This window comes from Arachis ipaensis, chromosome B6, assembly GCF_059453495.1.
Source record: "Arachis ipaensis isolate K30076 ecotype BB chromosome B6, ASM5945349v1, whole genome shotgun sequence".
NCBI lineage: Eukaryota > Viridiplantae > Streptophyta > Magnoliopsida > Fabales > Fabaceae > Arachis > Arachis ipaensis.
In genome coordinates, this window is record NC_142441.1 from 66,655,979 (window position 1) to 66,677,006 (window position 21,028).

Here is a 21,028-nt window from a genome sequence, read left to right on the forward strand (position 1 = left end):
GGGATTCGCAGCTCGACTTACCCTACGTCGCAAGACATGCATATGATAATTATGTGCGCATATTATAATAGGTGCGATCATACCAGCACTAATGCAACGGATCCCATCAGAACTCCGCAGTTAAGCGTGCTTGGGCGAGAGTAGTACTAGGATGGGTGACCTCCTGGGAAGTCCTCGTGTTGCACCACTTTTTTTTTTTTTTTTTTTTTTTTTTTACGTCGTGCTTACCCTCGTTCTTTAAACGGCGCTATCTTGAATAGTTTAGCTAAAGCGAGTCTCAATGACCTCATTTTAGGCAAGCTCGCACGGGCCCCGCAGGGATTCGCAGCTCGACTTACCCTGCGTCGCAAGACATGCATATGATAATTATGTGCGCATATTATAATAGGTGCGATCATACCAGCACTAATGCACCGGATCCCATCAGAACTCCGCAGTTAAGCGTGCTTGGACGAGAGTAGTACTAGGATGGGTGACCTCCTGGGAAGACCTCGTGTTGCACCTCTTTTTTTTTTTTTTTTTTTTTTTTTTTTTTTTTTTTTTTTTTTTTTTTTTTACGTCGTGCCTACCCTCGTTCTTTAAACGGCACTATCTTGAATAGTTTAGCTAAAGCGAGTCTCAATGACCTCATTTTAGGCAAGCTCGCACGGGCCCCGCAGGGATTCGCAGCTCGACTTACCCTACGTCGCAAGACATGCATATGATAATTATGTGCGCATATTATAATAGGTGCGATCATACCAGCACTAATGCACCGGATCCCATCAGAACTCCGCAGTTAAGCGTGCTTGGACGAGAGTAGTACTAGGATGGGTGACCTCCTGGGAAGACCTCGTGTTGCACCTCTTTTTTTTTTTTTTTTTTTTTTTTTTTTTTTTTTTTTTTTTTTTTTTTTTTACGTCGTGCTTACCCTCGTTCTTTAAACGGCGCTATCTTGCACAGTTTTGTTAAAGCGAGTCTCAATGACCTGATTTTAGGCAAGCTCCCACGGGCCCCGCAGGGATTTGCAACTCGACTTACCCTACGTCGCGAGACATGCATATGATAATTATGTGCGCATATTTTAATAGGTGCGATCATACCAGCACTAATTCACCGGATCCCCTCAGAACTCCGCAGTTAAGCTTGCTTGGGCGAGAGTAGTACTAGGATGGGTAACCTCCTTGGAAGTCCTCGTGTTGCACCTCTTCTTTTTTTTTTTTTTTACGTCGTGCTTACCCTCGTTCTTTAAACGGCGCTATCTTGCACAGTTTAGTTAAAGCGAGTCTCAATGACCTGATTTTAGGCAAGCTCCCACGGGCCCCGCAGGGATTTGCAACTCGACTTACCCTACGTCGCGAGACATGCAAATGATAATTATGTGCGCATATTTTAATAGTTGCGATCATACCAGCACTAATTCACCGGATCCCATCAGAACTCCGCAGTTAAGCGTGCTTGGGCGAGAGTAGTACTAGGATGGGTGACCTCCTGGGAAGTCCACGTGTTGCACCTCTTTTTTTTTTTTTTTTTTTTTTTTTTTTTTTTTTTTTTACGTCGTGCTTACCCTCGTTCTTTAAACGGCGCTATCTTGAATAGTTTAGCTAAAGCGAGTCTCAATGACCTCATTTTAGGCAAGCTCGCACGGGCCCCGCAGGGATTCGCAGCTCGACTTACCCTACGTCGCAAGACATGCATATGATAATTATGTGCGCATATTATAATAGGTGCGATCATACCAGCACTAATGCACCGGATCCCATCAGAACTCCGCAGTTAAGCGTGCTTGGGCGAGAGTAGTACTAGGATGGGTGACCTCCTGGGAAGTCCTCGTGTTGCACCTCTTTTTTTTTTTTACGTCGTGCTTACCCTCGTTCTTTAAACGGCGCTATCTTGAATAGTTTAGCTAAAGCGAGTCTCAATGACCTCATTTTAGGCAAGCTCGCACGGGCCCCGCAGGGATTCGCAGCTCGACTTACCCTACGTCGCAAGACATGCATATGATAATTATGTGCGCATATTATAATAGGTGCGATCATACTAGCACTAATGCACCGGATCCCATCAGAACTCCGCAGTTAAGCGTGCTTGGGCGAGAGTAGTACTAGGATGGGTGACCTCCTGGGAAGTCCTCGTGTTGCACCTCTTTTTTTTTTTTTTTTTTTTTTTTACATCGTGCTTACCCTCGTTCTTTAAACGGCGCTATCTTGCACAGTTTAGTTAAAGCGAGTCTCAATGACCTGATTTTAGGCAAGCTCCCACGGGCCCCGCAGGGATTTGCAACTCGACTTACCCTACGTCGCGAGACATGCATATGATAATTATGTGCGCATATTTTAATAGGTGCGATCATACCAGCACTAATTCATTGGATCCCATCAGAACTCCGCAGTTAAGCGTGCTTGGGCGAGAGTAGTACTAGGATGGGTGACCTCCTGGGAAGTCCTCGTGTTGCACCTCTTTTTTTTTTTTTTTTTTTTTACGTCGTGCTTACCCTCGTTCTTTAAACGGCGCTATCTTGCACAGTTTAGTTAAAGCGAGTCTCAATGACCTGATTTTAGGCAAGCTCCCACGGGCCCCGCAGGGATTTGCAACTCGACTTACCCTACGTCGCGAGACATGCATATGATAATTATGTGCGCATATTTTAATAGGTGCGATCATACCAGCACTAATGCACCGGATCCCATCAGAACTCCGCAGTTAAGCGTGCTTGGGCGAGAGTAGTACTAGGATGGGTGACCTCCTGGGAAGTCCTCGTGTTGCACCTATTTTTTTTTTTTTTTTTTTTTTTTTTACGTCGTGCCTACCCTCGTTCTTTAAACGGCACTATCTTGAATAGTTTAGCTAAAGCGAGTCTCAATGACCTCATTTTAGGCAAGCTCGCACGGACCCCGCAAGGATTCGCAGCTCGACTTACCCTACGTCGCAAGACATGCATATGATAATTATGTGCGCATATTATAATAGGTGCGATCATACCAGCACTAATGCACCGGATCCCATCAGAACTCCGCAGTTAAGCGTGCTTGGGCGAGAGTAGTACTAGGATGGGTGACCTCCTGGGAAGTCCTCGTGTTGCACCTCTTTTTTTTTTTTTTTTTTTTACGTCGTGCTTACCCTCGTTCTTTAAACGGCGCTATCTTGCACAGTTTAGTTAAAGCGAGTCTCAATGACCTGATTTTAGGCAAGCTCCCACGGGCCCCGCAGGGATTTGCAACTCGACTTACCCTACGTCGCGAGACATGCATATGATAATTATGTGCGCATATTTTAATAGGTGCGATCATACCAGCACTAATTCACCGGATCCCCTCAGAACTCCGCAGTTAAGCGTGCTTGGGCGAGAGTAGTACTAGGATGGGTAACCTCCTGGGAAGTCCTCGTGTTGCACCTCTTCTTTTCTTTTTTTTTTTTTTATTTTTATTTTTATTTTTTTTTTACGTCGTGCTTACCCTCATTCTTTAAACGGCGCTATCTTGAATAGTTTAGCTAAAGCGAGTCTCAATGACCTCATTTTAGGCAAGTTCGCACGGGCCCCGCAGGGTTTCGCAACTCGACTTACCCTACGTCGCGAGACATGCATATGATAATTATGTGCGCATATTTTAATAGGTGCGATCATACCAGCACTAATGCACCGGATCCCATCAGAACTCCGCAGTTAAGCGTGCTTGGGCGAGAGTAGTACTAGGATGGGTGACCTCCTGGAAATCCTCGTGTTGCACCTCTTTTTTTTTTTTTTTTTTTTTTTTTTTTTTTTTTTTTTTTTTTTTTTTTTTTTTTTTTTTACGTCGTGCCTACCCTCGTTCTTTAAACGGCACTATCTTGAATAGTTTAGCTAAAGCGAGTCTCAATGACCTCATTTTAGGCAAGCTCGCACGGGCCCCGCAGGGATTCGCAGCTCGACTTACCCTACGTCGCAAGACATGCATATGATAATTATGTGCGCATATTATAATAGGTGCGATCATACCAGCACTAATGCACCGGATCCCATCAGAACTCCGCAGTTAAGCGTGCTTGGGCGAGAGTAGTACTAGGATGGGTGACCTCCTGGGAAGTCCTCGTGTTGCACGTCTTTTTTTTTTTTTTTTTTTTTTTTTTTTTTTTTTTTTTTTTTTACGTCGTGCTTACCCTCGTTCTTTAAACGGCGCTATCTTGAATAGTTTAGCTAAAGCGAGTCTCAATGACCTCATTTTAGGCAAGTTCGCACGGGCCCCGCAAGGTTTCGCAGATCGACTTACCCTACGTCGCGAGACATGCATATGATAATTATGTGCGCATATTTTAATAGGTGCGATCATACCAGCACTAATGCACCGGATCCCATCAGAACTCCGCAGTTAAGCTTGCTTAGGCGAGAGTAGTACTAGGATGGGTGACCTCCTGTGAAGTCCTCGTGTTGCACCTCTTTTTTTTTTTTTTTTTTTTTTTTTTTACGTCGTGCCTTCCCTCGTTCTTTAAACGGCACTATCTTGAATAGTTTAGCTAAAGCGAGTCTCAATGACCTCATTTTAGGCAAGCTCGCACGGGCCCCGCAGGGATTCGCACTCGACTTACCCTACGTCGCAAGACATGCATATGATAATTATGTGCGCATATTTTAATAGGTGCGATCATACCAGCACTAATGCACCGGATCCCATCAGAACTCCGCAGTTAAGTGTGCTTGGGCGAGAGTAGTACTAGGATGGGTGACCTCCTGGGAAGTCCTCGTGTTGCACATCTTTTTTTTTTTTTTTTTTTTTTTTTTTTTTTTTTACGTCGTGCCTACCCTCGTTCTTTAAACGGCACTATCTTGAATAGTTTAGCTAAAGCGAGTCTCAATGACCTCATTTTAGGCAAGCTCGCACGGGCCCCGCAGGGATTCGCAGCTCGACTTACCCTACGTCGCAAGACATGCATATGATAATTATGTGCGCATATTATAATAGGTGCGATCATACCAGCACTAATGCACCGGATCCCATCAGAACTCCGCAGTTAAGCGTGCTTGGGCGAGAGTAGTACTAGGATGGGTGACCTCCTGGGAAGTCCTCGTGTTGCACCTCTTTTTTTTTTTTTTTTTTTTACGTCGTGCTTACCCTCGTTCTTTAAACGGCGCTATCTTGCACAGTTTAGTTAAAGCGAGTCTCAATGACCTGATTTTAGGCAAGCTCCCACGGGCCCCGCAGGGATTTGCAACTCGACTTACCCTACGTCGCGAGACATGCATATGATAATTATGTGCGCATATTTTAATAGGTGCGATCATACCAGCACTAATTCACCGGATCCCCTCAGAACTCCGCAGTTAAGCGTGCTTGGGCGAGAGTAGTACTAGGATGGGTAACCTCCTGGGAAGTCCTCGTGTTGCACCTCTTCTTTTCTTTTTTTTTTTTTTATTTTTATTTTTATTTTTTTTTTACGTCGTGCTTACCCTCATTCTTTAAACGGCGCTATCTTGAATAGTTTAGCTAAAGCGAGTCTCAATGACCTCATTTTAGGCAAGTTCGCACGGGCCCCGCAGGGTTTCGCAACTCGACTTACCCTACGTCGCGAGACATGCATATGATAATTATGTGCGCATATTTTAATAGGTGCGATCATACCAGCACTAATGCACCGGATCCCATCAGAACTCCGCAGTTAAGCGTGCTTGGGCGAGAGTAGTACTAGGATGGGTGACCTCCTGGGAAATCCTCGTGTTGCACCTCTTTTTTTTTTTTTTTTTTTTTTTTTTTTTTTTTTTTTTTTTTTTTTTTTTTTTTTTTTTTACGTCGTGCCTACCCTCGTTCTTTAAACGGCACTATCTTGAATAGTTTAGCTAAAGCGAGTCTCAATGACCTCATTTTAGGCAAGCTCGCACGGGCCCCGCAGGGATTCGCAGCTCGACTTACCCTACGTCGCAAGACATGCATATGATAATTATGTGCGCATATTATAATAGGTGCGATCATACCAGCACTAATGCACCGGATCCCATCAGAACTCCGCAGTTAAGCGTGCTTGGGCGAGAGTAGTACTAGGATGGGTGACCTCCTGGGAAGTCCTCGTGTTGCACGTCTTTTTTTTTTTTTTTTTTTTTTTTTTTTTTTTTTTTTTTTTTTTTTTTTTTTACGTCGTGCTTACCCTCGTTCTTTAAACGGCGCTATCTTGAATAGTTTAGCTAAAGCGAGTCTCAATGACCTCATTTTAGGCAAGTTCGCACGGGCCCCGCAAGGTTTCGCAGATCGACTTACCCTACGTCGCGAGACATGCATATGATAATTATGTGCGCATATTATAATAGGTGCGATCATACCAGCACTAATGCACCGGATCCCATCAGAACTCCGCAGTTAAGCGTGCTTGGGCGAGAGTAGTACTAGGATGGGTGACCTCCTGGGAAGTCCTCGTGTTGCACCTCTTTTTTTTTTTTTTTTTTTTACGTCGTGCTTACCCTCGTTCTTTAAACGGCGCTATCTTGCACAGTTTAGTTAAAGCGAGTCTCAATGACCTGATTTTAGGCAAGCTCCCACGGGCCCCGCAGGGATTTGCAACTCGACTTACCCTACGTCGCGAGACATGCATATGATAATTATGTGCGCATATTTTAATAGGTGCGATCATACCAGCACTAATTCACCGGATCCCCTCAGAACTCCGCAGTTAAGCGTGCTTGGGCGAGAGTAGTACTAGGATGGGTAACCTCCTGGGAAGTCCTCGTGTTGCACCTCTTCTTTTCTTTTTTTTTTTTTTATTTTTATTTTTATTTTTTTTTTACGTCGTGCTTACCCTCATTCTTTAAACGGCGCTATCTTGAATAGTTTAGCTAAAGCGAGTCTCAATGACCTCATTTTAGGCAAGTTCGCACGGGCCCCGCAGGGTTTCGCAACTCGACTTACCCTACGTCGCGAGACATGCATATGATAATTATGTGCGCATATTTTAATAGGTGCGATCATACCAGCACTAATGCACCGGATCCCATCAGAACTCCGCAGTTAAGCGTGCTTGGGCGAGAGTAGTACTAGGATGGGTGACCTCCTGGGAAATCCTCGTGTTGCACCTCTTTTTTTTTTTTTTTTTTTTTTTTTTTTTTTTTTTTTTTTTTTTTTTTTTTTTTTTTTTTACGTCGTGCCTACCCTCGTTCTTTAAACGGCACTATCTTGAATAGTTTAGCTAAAGCGAGTCTCAATGACCTCATTTTAGGCAAGCTCGCACGGGCCCCGCAGGGATTCGCAGCTCGACTTACCCTACGTCGCAAGACATGCATATGATAATTATGTGCGCATATTATAATAGGTGCGATCATACCAGCACTAATGCACCGGATCCCATCAGAACTCCGCAGTTAAGCGTGCTTGGGCGAGAGTAGTACTAGGATGGGTGACCTCCTGGGAAGTCCTCGTGTTGCACGTCTTTTTTTTTTTTTTTTTTTTTTTTTTTTTTTTTTTTTTTTTTTTTTTTTTTTACGTCGTGCTTACCCTCGTTCTTTAAACGGCGCTATCTTGAATAGTTTAGCTAAAGCGAGTCTCAATGACCTCATTTTAGGCAAGTTCGCACGGGCCCCGCAAGGTTTCGCAGATCGACTTACCCTACGTCGCGAGACATGCATATGATAATTATGTGCGCATATTTTAATAGGTGCGATCATACCAGCACTAATGCACCGGATCCCATCAGAACTCCGCAGTTAAGCTTGCTTAGGCGAGAGTAGTACTAGGATGGGTGACCTCCTGTGAAGTCCTCGTGTTGCACCTCTTTTTTTTTTTTTTTTTTTTTTTTTTTACGTCGTGCCTTCCCTCGTTCTTTAAACGGCACTATCTTGAATAGTTTAGCTAAAGCGAGTCTCAATGACCTCATTTTAGGCAAGCTCGCACGGGCCCCGCAGGGATTCGCACTCGACTTACCCTACGTCGCAAGACATGCATATGATAATTATGTGCGCATATTTTAATAGGTGCGATCATACCAGCACTAATGCACCGGATCCCATCAGAACTCCGCAGTTAAGTGTGCTTGGGCGAGAGTAGTACTAGGATGGGTGACCTCCTGGGAAGTCCTCGTGTTGCACATCTTTTTTTTTTTTTTTTTTTTTTTTTTTTTTTTACGTCGTGCCTACCCTCGTTCTTTAAACGGCACTATCTTGAATAGTTTAGCTAAAGCGAGTCTCAATGACCTCATTTTAGGCAAGCTCGCACGGGCCCCGCAGGGATTCGCAGCTCGACTTACCCTACGTCGCAAGACATGCATATGATAATTATGTGCGCATATTATAATAGGTGCGATCATACCAGCACTAATGCACCGGATCCCATCAGAACTCCGCAGTTAAGCGTGCTTGGACGAGAGTAGTACTAGGATGGGTGACCTCCTGGGAAGACCTCGTGTTGCACCTCTTTTTTTTTTTTTTTTTTTTTTTTTTTTTTTTTTTTTTTTTTTTTTTACGTCGTGCTTACCCTCGTTCTTTAAACGGCGCTATCTTGCACAGTTTTGTTAAAGCGAGTCTCAATGACCTGATTTTAGGCAAGCTCCCACGGGCCCCGCAGGGATTTGCAACTCGACTTACCCTACGTCGCGAGACATGCATATGATAATTATGTGCGCATATTTTAATAGGTGCGATCATACCAGCACTAATTCACCGGATCCCCTCAGAACTCCGCAGTTAAGCTTGCTTGGGCGAGAGTAGTACTAGGATGGGTAACCTCCTTGGAAGTCCTCGTGTTGCACCTCTTCTTTTTTTTTTTTTTTTTTTTTTTTTTACGTCGTGCTTACCCTCGTTCTTTAAACGGCGCTATCTTGCACAGTTTAGTTAAAGCGAGTCTCAATGACCTGATTTTAGGCAAGCTCCCACGGGCCCCGCAGGGATTTGCAACTCGACTTACCCTACGTCGCGAGACATGCAAATGATAATTATGTGCGCATATTTTAATAGGTGCGATCATACCAGCACTAATTCACCGGATCCCATCAGAACTCCGCAGTTAAGCGTGCTTGGGCGAGAGTAGTACTAGGATGGGTGACCTCCTGGGAAGTCCACGTGTTGCACCTCTTTTTTTTTTTTTTTTTTTTTTTTTTTTTTTTTTTTTTTTTACGTCGTGCTTACCCTCGTTCTTTAAACGGCGCTATCTTGAATAGTTTAGCTAAAGCGAGTCTCAATGACCTCATTTTAGGCAAGCTCGCACGGGCCCCGCAAGGATTCGCAGCTCGACTTACCCTACGTCGCAAGACATGCATATGATAATTATGTGCGCATATTATAATAGGTGCGATCATACCAGCACTAATGCACCGGATCCCATCAGAACTCCGCATTTAAGCGTGCTTGGGCGAGAGTAGTACTAGGATGGGTGACCTCCTGGGAAGTCCTCGTGTTGCACCTCTTTTTTTTTTTTTTTTACGTCGTGCTTACCCTCGTTCTTTAAACGGCGCTATCTTGCACAGTTTTGTTAAAGCGAGTCTCAATGACCTGATTTTAGGCAAGCTCCCACGGGCCCCGCAGGGATTTGCAACTCGACTTACCCTACGTCGCGAGACATGCATATGATAATTATGTGCGCATATTTTAATAGGTGCGATCATACCTGCACTAATTCACCGGATCCCCTCAGAACTCCGCAGTTAAGCGTGCTTGGGCGAGAGTAGTACTAGGATGGGTAACCTCCTGGGAAGTCCTCGTGTTGCACCTCTTCTTTTTTTTTTTTTTTTTTTTTTTTTTTTTTTTTTTTTTTTTTTTTTTTTTTTTTTTTTTTTTTTTTTTACGTCGTGCTTACCCTCGTTCTTTAAACGGCGCTATCTTGCACAGTTTAGTTAAAGCGAGTCTCAATGACCTGATTTTAGGCAAGCTCCCACGGGCCCCGCAGGGATTTGCAACTCGACTTACCCTACGTCGCGAGACATGCATATGATAATTATGTGCGCATATTTTAATAGGTGCGATCATACCAGCACTAATGCACCGGATCCCATCAGAACTCCGCAGTTAAGCGTGCTTGGGCGAGAGTAGTACTAGGATGGGTGACCTCCTGGGAAGTCCTCGTGTTACACCTCTTTTTTTTTTTTTTTTTTTTTTTTTTTTTTTTTTTACGTCGTGCTTACCCTTGTTCTTTAAACGGCGCTATCTTGCACAGTTTTGTTAAAGCGAGTCTCAATGACCTGATTTTAGGCAAGCTCCCACGGGCCCCGCAGGGATTTGCAACTCGACTTACCCTACGTCGCGAGACATGCATATGATAATTATGTGCGCATATTTTAATAGGTGCGATCATACCAGCACTAATTCACCGGATCCCATCAGAACTCCGCAGTTAAGCGTGCTTGGGCGAGAGTAGTACTAGGATGGGTGACCTCCTGGGAAGTCCTCGTGTTGCACCTCTTTTTTTTTTTTTTTTTACGTCGTGCTTGCCCTCGTTCTTTAAACGGCGCTATGTTGAATAGTTTAGCTAAAGCGAGTCTCAATGAACTTATTTTAGGCAAGCTCGCACGGGCCCGTAGGGATTCGCAGCTCGACTTACCCTACGTCGCAAGACATGCATATGATAATTATGTGCGCATATTATAATAGGTGCGATCATACCAGCACTAATGCAACGGATCCCATCAGAACTCCGCAGTTAAGCGTGCTTGGGCGAGAGTAGTACTAGGATGGGTGACCTCCTGGGAAGTCCTCGTGTTGCACCACTTTTTTTTTTTTTTTTTTTTTTTTTTTTTTTTTACGTCGTGCTTACCCTCGTTCTTTAAACGGCGCTATCTTGAATAGTTTAGCTAAAGCGAGTCTCAATGACCTCATTTTAGGCAAGCTCGCACGGGCCCCGCAGGGATTCGCAGCTCGACTTACCCTACGTCGCAAGACATGCATATGATAATTATGTGCGCATATTATAATAGGTGCGATCATACCAGCACTAATGCACCGGATCCCATCAGAACTCCGCAGTTAAGCGTGCTTGGACGAGAGTAGTACTAGGATGGGTGACCTCCTGGGAAGACCTCGTGTTGCACCTCTTTTTTTTTTTTTTTTTTTTTTTTTTTTTTTTTTTTTTTTTTTTTTTTTTTTTTTTTTTTTTTTTTACGTCGTGCCTACCCTCGTTCTTTAAACGACACTATCTTGAATAGTTTAGCTAAAGCGAGTCTCAATGACCTCATTTTAGGCAAGCTCGCACGGGCCCCGCAGGGATTCGCAGCTCGACTTACCCTACGTCGCAAGACATGCATATGATAATTATGTGCGCATATTATAATAGGTGCGATCATACCAGCACTAATGCACCGGATCCCATCAGAACTCCGCAGTTAAGCGTGCTTGGACGAGAGTAGTACTAGGATGGGTGACCTCCTGGGAAGACCTCGTGTTGCACCTCTTTTTTTTTTTTTTTTTTTTTTTTTTTTTTTTTTTTTTTTTTTTTTTTTTACGTCGTGCTTACCCTCGTTCTTTAAACGGCGCTATCTTGCCCAGTTTTGTTAAAGCGAGTCTCAATGACCTGATTTTAGGCAAGCTCCCACGGGCCCCGCAGGGATTTGCAACTCGACTTACCCTACGTCGCGAGACATGCATATGATAATTATGTGCGCATATTTTAATAGGTGCGATCATACCAGCACTAATTCACCGGATCCCCTCAGAACTCCGCAGTTAAGCTTGCTTGGGCGAGAGTAGTACTAGGATGGGTAACCTCCTTGGAAGTCCTCGTGTTGCACCTCTTCTTTTTTTTTTTTTTTTTTTTTTTTACGTCGTGCTTACCCTCGTTCTTTAAACGGCGCTATCTTGCACAGTTTAGTTAAAGCGAGTCTCAATGACCTGATTTTAGGCAAGCTCCCACGGGCCCCGCAGGGATTTGCAACTCGACTTACCCTACGTCGCGAGACATGCAAATGATAATTATGTGCGCATATTTTAATAGGTGCGATCATACCAGCACTAATTCACCGGATCCCATCAGAACTCCGCAGTTAAGCGTGCTTGGGCGAGAGTAGTACTAGGATGGGTGACCTCCTGGGAAGTCCACGTGTTGCACCTCTTTTTTTTTTTTTTTTTTTTTTTTTTTTTTTTTTTTACGTCGTGCTTACCCTCGTTCTTTAAACGGCGCTATCTTGAATAGTTTAGCTAAAGCGAGTCTCAATGACCTCATTTTAGGCAAGCTCGCACGGGCCCCGCAAGGATTCGCAGCTCGACTTACCCTACGTCGCAAGACATGCATATGATAATTATGTGCGCATATTATAATAGGTGCGATCATACCAGCACTAATGCACCGGATCCCATCAGAACTCCGCATTTAAGCGTGCTTGGGCGAGAGTAGTACTAGGATGGGTGACCTCCTGGGAAGTCCTCGTGTTGCACCTCTTTTTTTTTTTTTTTACGTCGTGCTTACCCTCGTTCTTTAAACGGCGCTATCTTGCACAGTTTTGTTAAAGCGAGTCTCAATGACCTGATTTTAGGCAAGCTCCCACGGGCCCCGCAGGGATTTGCAACTCGACTTACCCTACGTCGCGAGACATGCATATGATAATTATGTGCGCATATTTTAATAGGTGCGATCATACCAGCACTAATTCACCGGATCCCCTCAGAACTCCGCAGTTAAGCGTGCTTGGGCGAGAGTAGTACTAGGATGGGTAACCTCCTGGGAAGTCCTCGTGTTGCACCTCTTCTTTTTTTTTTTTTTTTTTTTTTTTTTACGTCGTGCTTACCCTCGTTCTTTAAACGGCGCTATCTTGCACAGTTTAGTTAAAGCGAGTCTCAATGACCTGATTTTAGGCAAGCTCCCACGGGCCCCGCAGGGATTTGCAACTCGACTTACCCTACGTCGCGAGACATGCATATGATAATTATGTGCGCATATTTTAATAGGTGCGATCATACCAGCACTAATGCACCGGATCCCATCAGAACTCCGCAGTTAAGCGTGCTTGGGCGAGAGTAGTACTAGGATGGGTGACCTCCTGGGAAGTCCTCGTGTTACACCTCTTTTTTTTTTTTTTTTTTTTTTTTTTTTTTTTTTTTTTTACGTCGTGCTTACCCTTGTTCTTTAAACGGCGCTATCTTGCACAGTTTTGTTAAAGCGAGTCTCAATGACCTGATTTTAGGCAAGCTCCCACGGGCCCCGCAGGGATTTGCAACTCGACTTACCCTACGTCGCGAGACATGCATATGATAATTATGTGCGCATATTTTAATAGGTGCGATCATACCAGCACTAATTCACCGGATCCCATCAGAACTCCGCAGTTAAGCGTGCTTGGGCGAGAGTAGTACTAGGATGGGTGACCTCCTGGGAAGTCCTCGTGTTGCACCTCTTTTTTTTTTTTTTTTTACGTCGTGCTTGCCCTCGTTCTTTAAACGGCGCTATGTTGAATAGTTTAGCTAAAGCGAGTCTCAATGAACTTATTTTAGGCAAGCTCGCACGGGCCCGTAGGGATTCGCAGCTCGACTTACCCTACGTCGCAAGACATGCATATGATAATTATGTGCGCATATTATAATAGGTGCGATCATACCAGCACTAATGCAACGGATCCCATCAGAACTCCGCAGTTAAGCGTGCTTGGGCGAGAGTAGTACTAGGATGGGTGACCTCCTGGGAAGTCCTCGTGTTGCACCACTTTTTTTTTTTTTTTTTTTTTTTTTTTTTTTTTTTTTACGTCGTGCTTACCCTCGTTCTTTAAACGGCGCTATCTTGAATAGTTTAGCTAAAGCGAGTCTCAATGACCTCATTTTAGGCAAGCTCGCACGGGCCCCGCAGGGATTCGCACTCGACTTACCCTACGTCGCAAGACATGCATATGATAATTATGTGCGCATATTTTAATAGGTGCGATCATACCAGCACTAATGCACCGGATCCCATCAGAACTCCGCAGTTAAGCGTGCTTGGGCGAGAGTAGTACTAGGATGGGTGACCTCCTGGGAAGTCCTCGTGTTGCACCTCTTTTTTTTTTTTTTTTTTTTTTTTTTTTTTTTTTTTTTACGTCGTGCCTTCCCTCGTTCTTTAAACGGCGCTATCTTGAATAGTTTAGCTAAAGCGAGTCTCAATGACCTCATTTTAGGCAAGTTCGCACGGGCCCCGCAGGGTTTCGCAACTCGACTTACCCTACGTCGCGAGACATGCATATGATAATTATGTGCACATATTTTAATAGGTGCGATCATACCAGCACTAATGCACCGGATCCCATCAGAACTCCGCAGTTAAGCGTGCTTGGGCGAGAGTAGTACTAGGATGGGTGACCTCCTGGGAAGTCCTCGTGTTACACCTCTTTTTTTTTTTTTTTTTTTTTTTTTTTTTTTTTTTTTTTTTACGTCGTGCTTACCCTTGTTCTTTAAACGGCGCTATCTTGCACAGTTTTGTTAAAGCGAGTCTCAATGACCTGATTTTAGGCAAGCTCCCACGGGCCCCGCAGGGATTTGCAACTCGACTTACCCTACGTCGCGAGACATGCATATGATAATTATGTGCGCATATTTTAATAGGTGCGATCATACCAGCACTAATTCACCGGATCCCATCAGAACTCCGCAGTTAAGCGTGCTTGGGCGAGAGTAGTACTAGGATGGGTGACCTCCTGGGAAGTCCTCGTGTTGCACCTCTTTTTTTTTTTTTTTTTTTTTTTTTTTACGTCGTGCTTGCCCTCGTTCTTTAAACGGCGCTATGTTGAATAGTTTAGCTAAAGCGAGTCTCAATGAACTTATTTTAGGCAAGCTCGCACGGGCCCGTAGGGATTCGCAGCTCGACTTACCCTACGTCGCAAGACATGCATATGATAATTATGTGCGCATATTATAATAGGTGCGATCATACCAGCACTAATGCAACGGATCCCCTCAGAACTCCGCAGTTAAGCGTGCTTGGGCGAGAGTAGTACTAGGATGGGTGACCTCCTGGGAAGTCCTCGTGTTGCACCACTTTTTTTTTTTTTTTTTTTTTTTTTTTTTTTTTTTTACGTCGTGCTTACCCTCGTTCTTTAAACGGCGCTATCTTGCACAGTTTAGTTAAAGCGAGTCTCAATGACCTGATTTTAGGCAAGCTCCCACGGGCCCCGCAGGGATTTGCAACTCGACTTACCCTACGTCGCGAGACATGCAAATGATAATTATGTGCGCATATTTTAATAGGTGCGATCATACCAGCACTAATTCACCGGATCCCATCAGAACTCCGCAGTTAAGCGTGCTTGGGCGAGAGTAGTACTAGGATGGGTGACCTCCTGGGAAGTCCACGTGTTGCACCTCTTTTTTTTTTTTTTTTTTTTTTTTTTTTTTTTTTTTTTATGTCGTGCTTACCCTCGTTCTTTAAACGGCGCTATCTTGAATAGTTTAGCTAAAGCGAGTCTCAATGACCTCATTTTAGGCAAGCTCGCACGGGCCCCGCAGGGATTCGCAGCTCGACTTACCCTACGTCGCAAGACATGCATATGATAATTATGTGCGCATATTATAATAGGTGCGATCATACCAGCACTAATGCACCGGATCCCATCAGAACTCCGCATTTAAGCGTGCTTGGGCGAGAGTAGTACTAGGATGGGTGACCTCCTGGGAAGTCCTCGTGTTGCACCTCTTTTTTTTTTTTTTTTACGTCGTGCTTACCCTCGTTCTTTAAACGGTGCTATCTTGAATAGTTTAGCTAAAGCGAGTCTCAATGACCTCATTTTAGGCAAGTTCGCACGGGCCCCGCAGGGTTTCGCAGCTCGACTTACCCTACGTCGCGAGACATGCATATGATAATTATGTGCGCATATTTTAATAGGTGCGATCATACCAGCACTAATTCACCGGATCCCATCAGAACTCCGCAGTTAAGCGTGCTTGGGCGAGAGTAGTACTAGGATGGGTGACCTCCTGGGAAGTCCTCGTGTTGCACCTCTTTTTTTTTTTTTTTTTTTTTTTTTTTTTTTTTTTTACGTCGTGCCTACCCTCGTTCTTTAAACGGCACTATCTTGAATAGTTTAGCTAAAGCGAGTCTCAATGACCTCATTTTAGGCAAGCTCGCACGGGCCCCGCAGGGATTCGCACTCGACTTACCCTACGTCGCAAGACATGCATATGATAATTATGTGCGCATATTTTAATAGGTGCGATCATACCAGCACTAATGCACCGGATCCCATCAGAACTCCGCAGTTAAGCGTGCTTGGGCGAGAGTAGTACTAGGATGGGTGACCTCCTGGGAAGTCCTCGTGTTGCACCTCTTTTTTTTTTTTTTTTTTTTTACGTCGTGCTTACCCTCGTTCTTTAAACGGCGCTATCTTGAATAGTTTAGCTAAAGCGAGTCTCAATGACCTCATTTTAGGCAAGCTCGCACGGGCCCGCAGGGATTCGCAGCTCGACTTACCCTACGTCGCAAGACATGCATATGATAATTATGTGCGCATATTATAATAGGTGCGATCATAACAGCACTAATGCAACGGATCCCATCAGAACTCCGTAGTTAAGCGTGCTTGGGCGAGAGTAGTACTAGGATGGGTGACCTCCTGGGAAGTCCTCGTGTTGCACCTCTTTTTTTTTTTTTTTTTTTACGTCGTGCCTTCCCTCGTTCTTTAAACGGCGCTATCTTGAATAGTTTAGCTAAAGCGAGTCTCAATGACCTCATTTTAGGCAAGTTCGCACGGGCCCCGCAGGGTTTCGCAACTCGACTTACCCTACGTCGCGAGACATGCATATGATAATTATGTGCACATATTTTAATAGGTGCGATCATACCAGCACTAATGCACCGGATCCCATCAGAACTCCGCAGTTAAGCGTGCTTGGGCGAGAGTAGTACTAGGATGGGTGACCTCCTGGGAAGTCCTCGTGTTACACCTCTTTTTTTTTTTTTTTACGTCGTGCTTACCCTTGTTCTTTAAACGGCGCTATCTTGCACAGTTTTGTTAAAGCGAGTCTCAATGACCTGATTTTAGGCAAGCTCCCACGGGCCCCGCAGGGATTTGCAACTCGACTTACCCTACGTCGCGAGACATGCATATGATAATTATGTGCGCATATTTTAATAGGTGCGATCATACCAGCACTAATTCACCGGATCCCATAAGAACTCCGCAGTTAAGCGTGCTTGGGCGAGAGTAGTACTAGGATGGGTGACCTCCTGGGAAGTCCTCGTGTTGCACCTCTTTTTTTTTTTTTTTTTTTTTTTTTTTTTTTTTTTACGTCGTGCTTGCCCTCGTTCTTTAAACGGCGCTATGTTGAATAGTTTAGCTAAAGCGAGTCTCAATGACCTTATTTTAGGCAAGCTCGCACGGGCCCGCAGGGATTCGCAGCTCGACTTACCCTACGTCGCAAGACATGCATATGATAATTATGTGCGCATATTATAATAGGTGCGATCATACCAGCACTAATGCAACGGATCCCATCAGAACTCCGCAGTTAAGCGTGCTTGGGCGAGAGTAGTACTAGGATGGGTGACCTTCTGGGAAGTCCTCGTGTTGCACCACTTTTTTTTTTTTTTTTTTTTTTTTTTTTTTTTTTTTTTTTTTTTTTTTTACGTCGTGCTTACCCTCGTTCTTTAAACGGCGCTATCTTGAATAGTTTAGCTAAAGCGAGTCTCAATGACCTCATTTTAGGCAAGTTCGCACGGGCCCCGCAGGGTTTCGCAGGTCGACTTACCCTACGTCGCGAGACATGCATATGATAATTATGTGCACATATTTTAATAGGTGCGATCATACCAGCACTAATGCACCGGATCCCATCAGAACTCCGCAGTTAAGCGTGCTTGGGCGAGAGTAGTACTAGGATGGGTGACCTCCTGGGAAGTCCTCGTGTTGCACCTCTTTTTTTTTTTTTTTTTTTTTTTTTTTTTTTTACGTCGTGCCTACCCTCGTTCTTTAAACGGCACTATCTTGAATAGTTTAGCTAAAGCGAGTCTCAATGACCTCATTTTAGGCAAGCTCGCACGGGCCCCGCAGGGATTCGCACTCGACTTACCCTACGTCGCAAGACATGCATATGATAATTATGTGCGCATATTTTAATAGGTGCGATCATACCAGCACTAATGCACCGGATCCCATCAGAACTCCGCAGTTAAGCGTGCTTGGGCGAGAGTAGTACTAGGATGGGTGACCTCCTGGGAAGTCCTCGTGTTGCACCTCTTTTTTTTTTTTATTTTTTTATTTTTTTTTTTTACGTCGTGCTTGCCCTCGTTCTTTAAACGGCGCTATGTTGAATAGTTTAGCTAAAGCGAGTCTCAATGACCTTATTTTAGGCAAGCTCGCACGGGCCCGCAGGGATTCGCAGCTCGACTTACCCTACGTCGCAAGACATGCATATGATAATTATGTGCGCATATTATAATAGGTGCGATCATACCAGCACTAATGCAACGGATCCCATCAAAACTCCGCAGTTAAGCGTGCTTGGGCGAGAGTAGTACTAGGATGGGTGACCTCCTGGGAAGTCCTCGTGTTGCACCACTTTTTTTTTTTTTTTTTTTTTTTTTTTACGTCGTGCTTACCCTTGTTCTTTAAACGGCGCTATCTTGCACAGTTTTGTTAAAGCGAGTCTCAATGACCTGATTTTAGGCAAGCTCCCACGGGCCCCGCAGGGATTTGCAACTCGACTTACCCTACGTCGCGAGACATGCATATGATAATTATGTGCGCATATTTTAATAGGTGCTATCATACCAGCACTAATTCACCGGATCCCATAAGAACTCCGCAGTTAAGCGTGCTTGGGCGAGAGTAGTACTAGGATGGGTGACCTCCTGGGAAGTCCTCGTGTTGCACCTCTTTTTTTTTTTTTTTTTTTTTTTTTTTTTTACGTCGTGCTTGCCCTCGTTCTTTAAACGGCGCTATGTTGAATAGTTTAGCTAAAGCGAGTCTCAATGACCTTATTTTAGGCAAGCTCGCACGGGCCCGCAGGGATTCGCAGCTCGACTTACCCTACGTCGCAAGACATGCATATGATAATTATGTGCGCATATTATAATAGGTGCGATCATACCAGCACTAATGCAACGGATCCCATCAGAATTCTGCAGTTAAGCGTGCTTGGGCGAGAGTAGTACTAGGATGGGTGACCTCCTGGGAAGTCCTCGTGTTGCACCACTTTTTTTTTTTTTTTTTTTTTTTTTTTTTTTTTTTTTTTTTTTTTTTTTTTTTTTTTTTTTTTACGTCGTGCTTACCCTCGTTCTTTAAACGGCGCTATCTTGAATAGTTTAGCTAAAGCGAGTCTCAATGACCTCATTTTAGGCAAGTTCGCACGGGCCCCGCAGGGTTTCGCAGCTCGACTTACCCTACGTCGCGAGACATGCATATGATAATTATGTGCACATATTTTAATAGGTGCGATCATACCAGCACTAATGCACCGGATCCCATCAGAACTCCGCAGTTAAGCGTGCTTGGGCGAGAGTAGTACTAGGATGGGTGACCTCCTGGGAAGTCCTCGTGTTGCACCTCTTTTTTTTTTTTTTTTTTTTTTTTTTTTTTTTTTTTACGTCGTGCCTACCCTCGTTCTTTAAACGGCACTATCTTGAATAGTTTAGCTAAAGCGAGTCTCAATGACCTCATTTTAGGCAAGCTCGCACGGGCCCCGCAGGGATTCGCACTCGACTTACCCTACGTCGCAAGACATGCATATGATAATTATGTGCGCATATTTTAATAGGTGCGATCATACATGCACTAATGCACCGGATCCCATCAGAACTCCGCAGTTAAGCGTGCTTGGGCGAGAGTAGTACTAGGATGGGTGACCTCCTGGGAAGTCCTCGTGTTGCACCTCTTTTTTTTTTTTTTTTTTTTTTTTTTTTTTTTTTTTTTTTTTTTTACGTCGTGCTTACCCTCGTTCTTTAAACGGCGCTATCTTGAATAGTTTAGCTAAAGCGAGTCTCAATGACCTCATTTTAGGCAAGTTCGCACGGGCCCCGCAGGGTTTCGCAACTCGACTTACCCTACATCGCGAGACATGCATATGATAATTATGTGCGCATATTTTAATAGGTGCGATCATACCAGCACTAATGCACCGGATCCCATCAGAACTCTGCAGTTAAGCGTGCTTGGGCGAGAGTAGTACTAGGATGGGTGACCTCCTGGGAAGTCCTCGTGTTGCACCTCTTTTTTTTTTTTTTTTTTTTTTTTTTACGTCGTGCTTACCCTCGTTCTTTAAACGGCGCTATCTTGAATAGTTTAGCTAAAGCGAGTCTCAATGACCTCATTTTAGGCAAGCTCGCACGGGCCCGCAGGGATTCGCAGCTCGACTTACCCTACGTCGCAAGACATGCATATGATAATTATGTGCGCATATTATAATAGGTGCGATCATACCAGCACTAATGCAACGGATCCCATCAGAACTCTGCAGTTAAGCGTGCTTGGGCGAGAGTAGTACTAGGATGGGTGACCTCCTGGGAAGTCCTCGTGTTGCACTTCTTTTTTTTTTTTTTTTTTACGTCGTGCCTTCCCTCGTTCTTTAAACGGCACTATCTTGAATAGTTTAGCTAAAGCGAGTCTCAATGACCTCATTTTAGGCAAGCTCGCACGGGCCCCGCAGGGATTCGCACTCGACTTACCCTACGTCGCAAGACATGCATATGATAATTATGTGCGCATATTTTAATAGGTGCGATCATACATGCACTAATGCACCGGATCCCATCAGAACTCCGCAGTTAAGCGTGCTTGGGCGAGAGTAGTACTAGGATGGGTGACCTCCTGGGAAGTCCTCGTGTTGCACCTCTTTTTTTTTTTTTTTTTTTTTTTTTTTTTTTTTTTTTTTTTTTACGTCGTGCTTACCCTCGTTCTTTAAACGGCGCTATCTTGAATAGTTTAGCTAAAGCGAGTCTCAATGACCTCATTTTAGGCAAGTTCGCACGGGCCCCGCAGGGTTTCGCAACTCGACTTACCCTACATCGCGAGACATGCATATGATAATTATGTGCGCATATTTTAATAGGTGCGATCATACCAGCACTAATGCACCGGATCCCATCAGAACTCTGCAGTTAAGCGTGCTTGGGCGAGAGTAGTACTAGGATGGGTGACCTCCTGGGAAGTCCTCGTGTTGCACCTCTTTTTTTTTTTTTTTTTTTTTTTTTTTACGTCGTGCTTACCCTCGTTCTTTAAACGG

The 21,028-nt window shown here is 44.4% G+C and overlaps 61 non-coding genes and 4 pseudogenes across 61 annotated transcripts; all 65 read left to right on the forward strand.

The window, feature by feature from the left end:
- The first annotated feature begins 69 nt into the window (after positions 1-69).
- LOC148559796 (5S ribosomal RNA) lies at positions 70-188 on the forward strand. The gene has a single exon (XR_015890775.1). It is a non-coding gene; the product is annotated as a 5S ribosomal RNA (ribosomal RNA).
- Positions 189-386: 198 nt separating this feature from the next.
- LOC148559797 (5S ribosomal RNA) lies at positions 387-505 on the forward strand. Its single transcript, XR_015888792.1, has one exon. It is a non-coding gene; the product is annotated as a 5S ribosomal RNA (ribosomal RNA).
- A 222-nt stretch (positions 506-727) lies between these two features.
- Positions 728-846, forward strand: LOC148559798 (5S ribosomal RNA). Its single transcript, XR_015888793.1, has one exon. It is a non-coding gene; the product is annotated as a 5S ribosomal RNA (ribosomal RNA).
- A 222-nt stretch (positions 847-1,068) lies between these two features.
- LOC148559799 (5S ribosomal RNA) lies at positions 1,069-1,187 on the forward strand (annotated as a pseudogene).
- A 189-nt stretch (positions 1,188-1,376) lies between these two features.
- Positions 1,377-1,495, forward strand: LOC148559800 (5S ribosomal RNA). The gene has a single exon (XR_015889920.1). It is a non-coding gene; the product is annotated as a 5S ribosomal RNA (ribosomal RNA).
- A 209-nt stretch (positions 1,496-1,704) lies between these two features.
- On the forward strand, positions 1,705-1,823 carry LOC148559801 (5S ribosomal RNA). Its single transcript, XR_015888365.1, has one exon. It is a non-coding gene; the product is annotated as a 5S ribosomal RNA (ribosomal RNA).
- A 183-nt stretch (positions 1,824-2,006) lies between these two features.
- LOC148559802 (5S ribosomal RNA) lies at positions 2,007-2,125 on the forward strand. Its single transcript, XR_015889365.1, has one exon. It is a non-coding gene; the product is annotated as a 5S ribosomal RNA (ribosomal RNA).
- Positions 2,126-2,320: 195 nt separating this feature from the next.
- LOC148559803 (5S ribosomal RNA) lies at positions 2,321-2,439 on the forward strand. Its single transcript, XR_015890993.1, has one exon. It is a non-coding gene; the product is annotated as a 5S ribosomal RNA (ribosomal RNA).
- Positions 2,440-2,631: 192 nt separating this feature from the next.
- On the forward strand, positions 2,632-2,750 carry LOC148559804 (5S ribosomal RNA). The gene has a single exon (XR_015888758.1). It is a non-coding gene; the product is annotated as a 5S ribosomal RNA (ribosomal RNA).
- Positions 2,751-2,947: 197 nt separating this feature from the next.
- On the forward strand, positions 2,948-3,066 carry LOC148559805 (5S ribosomal RNA). Its single transcript, XR_015888376.1, has one exon. It is a non-coding gene; the product is annotated as a 5S ribosomal RNA (ribosomal RNA).
- A 191-nt stretch (positions 3,067-3,257) lies between these two features.
- On the forward strand, positions 3,258-3,376 carry LOC148559806 (5S ribosomal RNA). Its single transcript, XR_015890671.1, has one exon. It is a non-coding gene; the product is annotated as a 5S ribosomal RNA (ribosomal RNA).
- A 216-nt stretch (positions 3,377-3,592) lies between these two features.
- Positions 3,593-3,710, forward strand: LOC148559807 (5S ribosomal RNA). Its single transcript, XR_015889527.1, has one exon. It is a non-coding gene; the product is annotated as a 5S ribosomal RNA (ribosomal RNA).
- A 231-nt stretch (positions 3,711-3,941) lies between these two features.
- Positions 3,942-4,060, forward strand: LOC148559808 (5S ribosomal RNA). Its single transcript, XR_015889679.1, has one exon. It is a non-coding gene; the product is annotated as a 5S ribosomal RNA (ribosomal RNA).
- A 214-nt stretch (positions 4,061-4,274) lies between these two features.
- Positions 4,275-4,393, forward strand: LOC148559809 (5S ribosomal RNA). The gene has a single exon (XR_015891417.1). It is a non-coding gene; the product is annotated as a 5S ribosomal RNA (ribosomal RNA).
- A 197-nt stretch (positions 4,394-4,590) lies between these two features.
- Positions 4,591-4,709, forward strand: LOC148559810 (5S ribosomal RNA). The gene has a single exon (XR_015890000.1). It is a non-coding gene; the product is annotated as a 5S ribosomal RNA (ribosomal RNA).
- Positions 4,710-4,914: 205 nt separating this feature from the next.
- LOC148559811 (5S ribosomal RNA) lies at positions 4,915-5,033 on the forward strand. Its single transcript, XR_015888381.1, has one exon. It is a non-coding gene; the product is annotated as a 5S ribosomal RNA (ribosomal RNA).
- Positions 5,034-5,224: 191 nt separating this feature from the next.
- Positions 5,225-5,343, forward strand: LOC148559812 (5S ribosomal RNA). The gene has a single exon (XR_015890672.1). It is a non-coding gene; the product is annotated as a 5S ribosomal RNA (ribosomal RNA).
- Positions 5,344-5,559: 216 nt separating this feature from the next.
- On the forward strand, positions 5,560-5,678 carry LOC148559813 (5S ribosomal RNA). Its single transcript, XR_015889718.1, has one exon. It is a non-coding gene; the product is annotated as a 5S ribosomal RNA (ribosomal RNA).
- A 231-nt stretch (positions 5,679-5,909) lies between these two features.
- On the forward strand, positions 5,910-6,028 carry LOC148559814 (5S ribosomal RNA). Its single transcript, XR_015889680.1, has one exon. It is a non-coding gene; the product is annotated as a 5S ribosomal RNA (ribosomal RNA).
- Positions 6,029-6,251: 223 nt separating this feature from the next.
- Positions 6,252-6,370, forward strand: LOC148559815 (5S ribosomal RNA). The gene has a single exon (XR_015888388.1). It is a non-coding gene; the product is annotated as a 5S ribosomal RNA (ribosomal RNA).
- A 191-nt stretch (positions 6,371-6,561) lies between these two features.
- Positions 6,562-6,680, forward strand: LOC148559816 (5S ribosomal RNA). The gene has a single exon (XR_015890673.1). It is a non-coding gene; the product is annotated as a 5S ribosomal RNA (ribosomal RNA).
- A 216-nt stretch (positions 6,681-6,896) lies between these two features.
- On the forward strand, positions 6,897-7,015 carry LOC148559817 (5S ribosomal RNA). Its single transcript, XR_015889729.1, has one exon. It is a non-coding gene; the product is annotated as a 5S ribosomal RNA (ribosomal RNA).
- A 231-nt stretch (positions 7,016-7,246) lies between these two features.
- LOC148559818 (5S ribosomal RNA) lies at positions 7,247-7,365 on the forward strand. Its single transcript, XR_015889681.1, has one exon. It is a non-coding gene; the product is annotated as a 5S ribosomal RNA (ribosomal RNA).
- A 223-nt stretch (positions 7,366-7,588) lies between these two features.
- LOC148559819 (5S ribosomal RNA) lies at positions 7,589-7,707 on the forward strand. Its single transcript, XR_015891419.1, has one exon. It is a non-coding gene; the product is annotated as a 5S ribosomal RNA (ribosomal RNA).
- Positions 7,708-7,904: 197 nt separating this feature from the next.
- On the forward strand, positions 7,905-8,023 carry LOC148559820 (5S ribosomal RNA). The gene has a single exon (XR_015890002.1). It is a non-coding gene; the product is annotated as a 5S ribosomal RNA (ribosomal RNA).
- Positions 8,024-8,226: 203 nt separating this feature from the next.
- LOC148559821 (5S ribosomal RNA) lies at positions 8,227-8,345 on the forward strand. Its single transcript, XR_015888794.1, has one exon. It is a non-coding gene; the product is annotated as a 5S ribosomal RNA (ribosomal RNA).
- Positions 8,346-8,563: 218 nt separating this feature from the next.
- LOC148559822 (5S ribosomal RNA) lies at positions 8,564-8,682 on the forward strand (annotated as a pseudogene).
- Positions 8,683-8,882: 200 nt separating this feature from the next.
- Positions 8,883-9,001, forward strand: LOC148559823 (5S ribosomal RNA). The gene has a single exon (XR_015888774.1). It is a non-coding gene; the product is annotated as a 5S ribosomal RNA (ribosomal RNA).
- A 212-nt stretch (positions 9,002-9,213) lies between these two features.
- LOC148559824 (5S ribosomal RNA) lies at positions 9,214-9,332 on the forward strand. Its single transcript, XR_015890150.1, has one exon. It is a non-coding gene; the product is annotated as a 5S ribosomal RNA (ribosomal RNA).
- Positions 9,333-9,519: 187 nt separating this feature from the next.
- On the forward strand, positions 9,520-9,638 carry LOC148559825 (5S ribosomal RNA). The gene has a single exon (XR_015890877.1). It is a non-coding gene; the product is annotated as a 5S ribosomal RNA (ribosomal RNA).
- A 242-nt stretch (positions 9,639-9,880) lies between these two features.
- On the forward strand, positions 9,881-9,999 carry LOC148559826 (5S ribosomal RNA). The gene has a single exon (XR_015890026.1). It is a non-coding gene; the product is annotated as a 5S ribosomal RNA (ribosomal RNA).
- A 206-nt stretch (positions 10,000-10,205) lies between these two features.
- Positions 10,206-10,324, forward strand: LOC148559827 (5S ribosomal RNA). Its single transcript, XR_015889127.1, has one exon. It is a non-coding gene; the product is annotated as a 5S ribosomal RNA (ribosomal RNA).
- Positions 10,325-10,511: 187 nt separating this feature from the next.
- Positions 10,512-10,630, forward strand: LOC148559828 (5S ribosomal RNA). The gene has a single exon (XR_015890776.1). It is a non-coding gene; the product is annotated as a 5S ribosomal RNA (ribosomal RNA).
- Positions 10,631-10,834: 204 nt separating this feature from the next.
- Positions 10,835-10,953, forward strand: LOC148559829 (5S ribosomal RNA). Its single transcript, XR_015888795.1, has one exon. It is a non-coding gene; the product is annotated as a 5S ribosomal RNA (ribosomal RNA).
- A 237-nt stretch (positions 10,954-11,190) lies between these two features.
- Positions 11,191-11,309, forward strand: LOC148559830 (5S ribosomal RNA). The gene has a single exon (XR_015888797.1). It is a non-coding gene; the product is annotated as a 5S ribosomal RNA (ribosomal RNA).
- Positions 11,310-11,530: 221 nt separating this feature from the next.
- On the forward strand, positions 11,531-11,649 carry LOC148559831 (5S ribosomal RNA; annotated as a pseudogene).
- Positions 11,650-11,847: 198 nt separating this feature from the next.
- On the forward strand, positions 11,848-11,966 carry LOC148559832 (5S ribosomal RNA). The gene has a single exon (XR_015888775.1). It is a non-coding gene; the product is annotated as a 5S ribosomal RNA (ribosomal RNA).
- A 207-nt stretch (positions 11,967-12,173) lies between these two features.
- On the forward strand, positions 12,174-12,292 carry LOC148559833 (5S ribosomal RNA). Its single transcript, XR_015890152.1, has one exon. It is a non-coding gene; the product is annotated as a 5S ribosomal RNA (ribosomal RNA).
- A 186-nt stretch (positions 12,293-12,478) lies between these two features.
- On the forward strand, positions 12,479-12,597 carry LOC148559834 (5S ribosomal RNA). Its single transcript, XR_015890675.1, has one exon. It is a non-coding gene; the product is annotated as a 5S ribosomal RNA (ribosomal RNA).
- A 200-nt stretch (positions 12,598-12,797) lies between these two features.
- Positions 12,798-12,916, forward strand: LOC148559835 (5S ribosomal RNA). Its single transcript, XR_015890027.1, has one exon. It is a non-coding gene; the product is annotated as a 5S ribosomal RNA (ribosomal RNA).
- Positions 12,917-13,126: 210 nt separating this feature from the next.
- LOC148559836 (5S ribosomal RNA) lies at positions 13,127-13,245 on the forward strand. The gene has a single exon (XR_015889128.1). It is a non-coding gene; the product is annotated as a 5S ribosomal RNA (ribosomal RNA).
- Positions 13,246-13,432: 187 nt separating this feature from the next.
- LOC148559837 (5S ribosomal RNA) lies at positions 13,433-13,551 on the forward strand. Its single transcript, XR_015890777.1, has one exon. It is a non-coding gene; the product is annotated as a 5S ribosomal RNA (ribosomal RNA).
- A 207-nt stretch (positions 13,552-13,758) lies between these two features.
- Positions 13,759-13,877, forward strand: LOC148559838 (5S ribosomal RNA). The gene has a single exon (XR_015888399.1). It is a non-coding gene; the product is annotated as a 5S ribosomal RNA (ribosomal RNA).
- A 209-nt stretch (positions 13,878-14,086) lies between these two features.
- Positions 14,087-14,205, forward strand: LOC148559839 (5S ribosomal RNA). Its single transcript, XR_015890028.1, has one exon. It is a non-coding gene; the product is annotated as a 5S ribosomal RNA (ribosomal RNA).
- Positions 14,206-14,417: 212 nt separating this feature from the next.
- On the forward strand, positions 14,418-14,536 carry LOC148559840 (5S ribosomal RNA). Its single transcript, XR_015889130.1, has one exon. It is a non-coding gene; the product is annotated as a 5S ribosomal RNA (ribosomal RNA).
- Positions 14,537-14,733: 197 nt separating this feature from the next.
- LOC148559841 (5S ribosomal RNA) lies at positions 14,734-14,852 on the forward strand. The gene has a single exon (XR_015891437.1). It is a non-coding gene; the product is annotated as a 5S ribosomal RNA (ribosomal RNA).
- A 207-nt stretch (positions 14,853-15,059) lies between these two features.
- Positions 15,060-15,178, forward strand: LOC148559842 (5S ribosomal RNA). The gene has a single exon (XR_015888776.1). It is a non-coding gene; the product is annotated as a 5S ribosomal RNA (ribosomal RNA).
- A 209-nt stretch (positions 15,179-15,387) lies between these two features.
- Positions 15,388-15,506, forward strand: LOC148559843 (5S ribosomal RNA). The gene has a single exon (XR_015890153.1). It is a non-coding gene; the product is annotated as a 5S ribosomal RNA (ribosomal RNA).
- Positions 15,507-15,693: 187 nt separating this feature from the next.
- Positions 15,694-15,812, forward strand: LOC148559844 (5S ribosomal RNA). The gene has a single exon (XR_015889131.1). It is a non-coding gene; the product is annotated as a 5S ribosomal RNA (ribosomal RNA).
- A 206-nt stretch (positions 15,813-16,018) lies between these two features.
- LOC148559845 (5S ribosomal RNA) lies at positions 16,019-16,137 on the forward strand. Its single transcript, XR_015888410.1, has one exon. It is a non-coding gene; the product is annotated as a 5S ribosomal RNA (ribosomal RNA).
- A 191-nt stretch (positions 16,138-16,328) lies between these two features.
- LOC148559846 (5S ribosomal RNA) lies at positions 16,329-16,447 on the forward strand. Its single transcript, XR_015891265.1, has one exon. It is a non-coding gene; the product is annotated as a 5S ribosomal RNA (ribosomal RNA).
- A 190-nt stretch (positions 16,448-16,637) lies between these two features.
- LOC148559847 (5S ribosomal RNA) lies at positions 16,638-16,756 on the forward strand. The gene has a single exon (XR_015890030.1). It is a non-coding gene; the product is annotated as a 5S ribosomal RNA (ribosomal RNA).
- A 186-nt stretch (positions 16,757-16,942) lies between these two features.
- LOC148559848 (5S ribosomal RNA) lies at positions 16,943-17,061 on the forward strand. Its single transcript, XR_015889871.1, has one exon. It is a non-coding gene; the product is annotated as a 5S ribosomal RNA (ribosomal RNA).
- Positions 17,062-17,266: 205 nt separating this feature from the next.
- Positions 17,267-17,385, forward strand: LOC148559849 (5S ribosomal RNA). Its single transcript, XR_015890950.1, has one exon. It is a non-coding gene; the product is annotated as a 5S ribosomal RNA (ribosomal RNA).
- A 220-nt stretch (positions 17,386-17,605) lies between these two features.
- On the forward strand, positions 17,606-17,724 carry LOC148559850 (5S ribosomal RNA). The gene has a single exon (XR_015888421.1). It is a non-coding gene; the product is annotated as a 5S ribosomal RNA (ribosomal RNA).
- A 202-nt stretch (positions 17,725-17,926) lies between these two features.
- On the forward strand, positions 17,927-18,045 carry LOC148559851 (5S ribosomal RNA). Its single transcript, XR_015888424.1, has one exon. It is a non-coding gene; the product is annotated as a 5S ribosomal RNA (ribosomal RNA).
- A 203-nt stretch (positions 18,046-18,248) lies between these two features.
- Positions 18,249-18,367, forward strand: LOC148559852 (5S ribosomal RNA). The gene has a single exon (XR_015891784.1). It is a non-coding gene; the product is annotated as a 5S ribosomal RNA (ribosomal RNA).
- A 198-nt stretch (positions 18,368-18,565) lies between these two features.
- LOC148559853 (5S ribosomal RNA) lies at positions 18,566-18,684 on the forward strand. Its single transcript, XR_015890942.1, has one exon. It is a non-coding gene; the product is annotated as a 5S ribosomal RNA (ribosomal RNA).
- A 200-nt stretch (positions 18,685-18,884) lies between these two features.
- Positions 18,885-19,003, forward strand: LOC148559854 (5S ribosomal RNA; annotated as a pseudogene).
- Positions 19,004-19,237: 234 nt separating this feature from the next.
- On the forward strand, positions 19,238-19,356 carry LOC148559855 (5S ribosomal RNA). Its single transcript, XR_015888428.1, has one exon. It is a non-coding gene; the product is annotated as a 5S ribosomal RNA (ribosomal RNA).
- A 206-nt stretch (positions 19,357-19,562) lies between these two features.
- On the forward strand, positions 19,563-19,681 carry LOC148559856 (5S ribosomal RNA). The gene has a single exon (XR_015890700.1). It is a non-coding gene; the product is annotated as a 5S ribosomal RNA (ribosomal RNA).
- Positions 19,682-19,897: 216 nt separating this feature from the next.
- On the forward strand, positions 19,898-20,016 carry LOC148559857 (5S ribosomal RNA). Its single transcript, XR_015889395.1, has one exon. It is a non-coding gene; the product is annotated as a 5S ribosomal RNA (ribosomal RNA).
- Positions 20,017-20,212: 196 nt separating this feature from the next.
- LOC148559858 (5S ribosomal RNA) lies at positions 20,213-20,331 on the forward strand. Its single transcript, XR_015890890.1, has one exon. It is a non-coding gene; the product is annotated as a 5S ribosomal RNA (ribosomal RNA).
- A 188-nt stretch (positions 20,332-20,519) lies between these two features.
- Positions 20,520-20,638, forward strand: LOC148559859 (5S ribosomal RNA). Its single transcript, XR_015890701.1, has one exon. It is a non-coding gene; the product is annotated as a 5S ribosomal RNA (ribosomal RNA).
- A 214-nt stretch (positions 20,639-20,852) lies between these two features.
- On the forward strand, positions 20,853-20,971 carry LOC148559860 (5S ribosomal RNA). The gene has a single exon (XR_015889397.1). It is a non-coding gene; the product is annotated as a 5S ribosomal RNA (ribosomal RNA).
- The last annotated feature ends 57 nt before the right edge of the window (positions 20,972-21,028 follow it).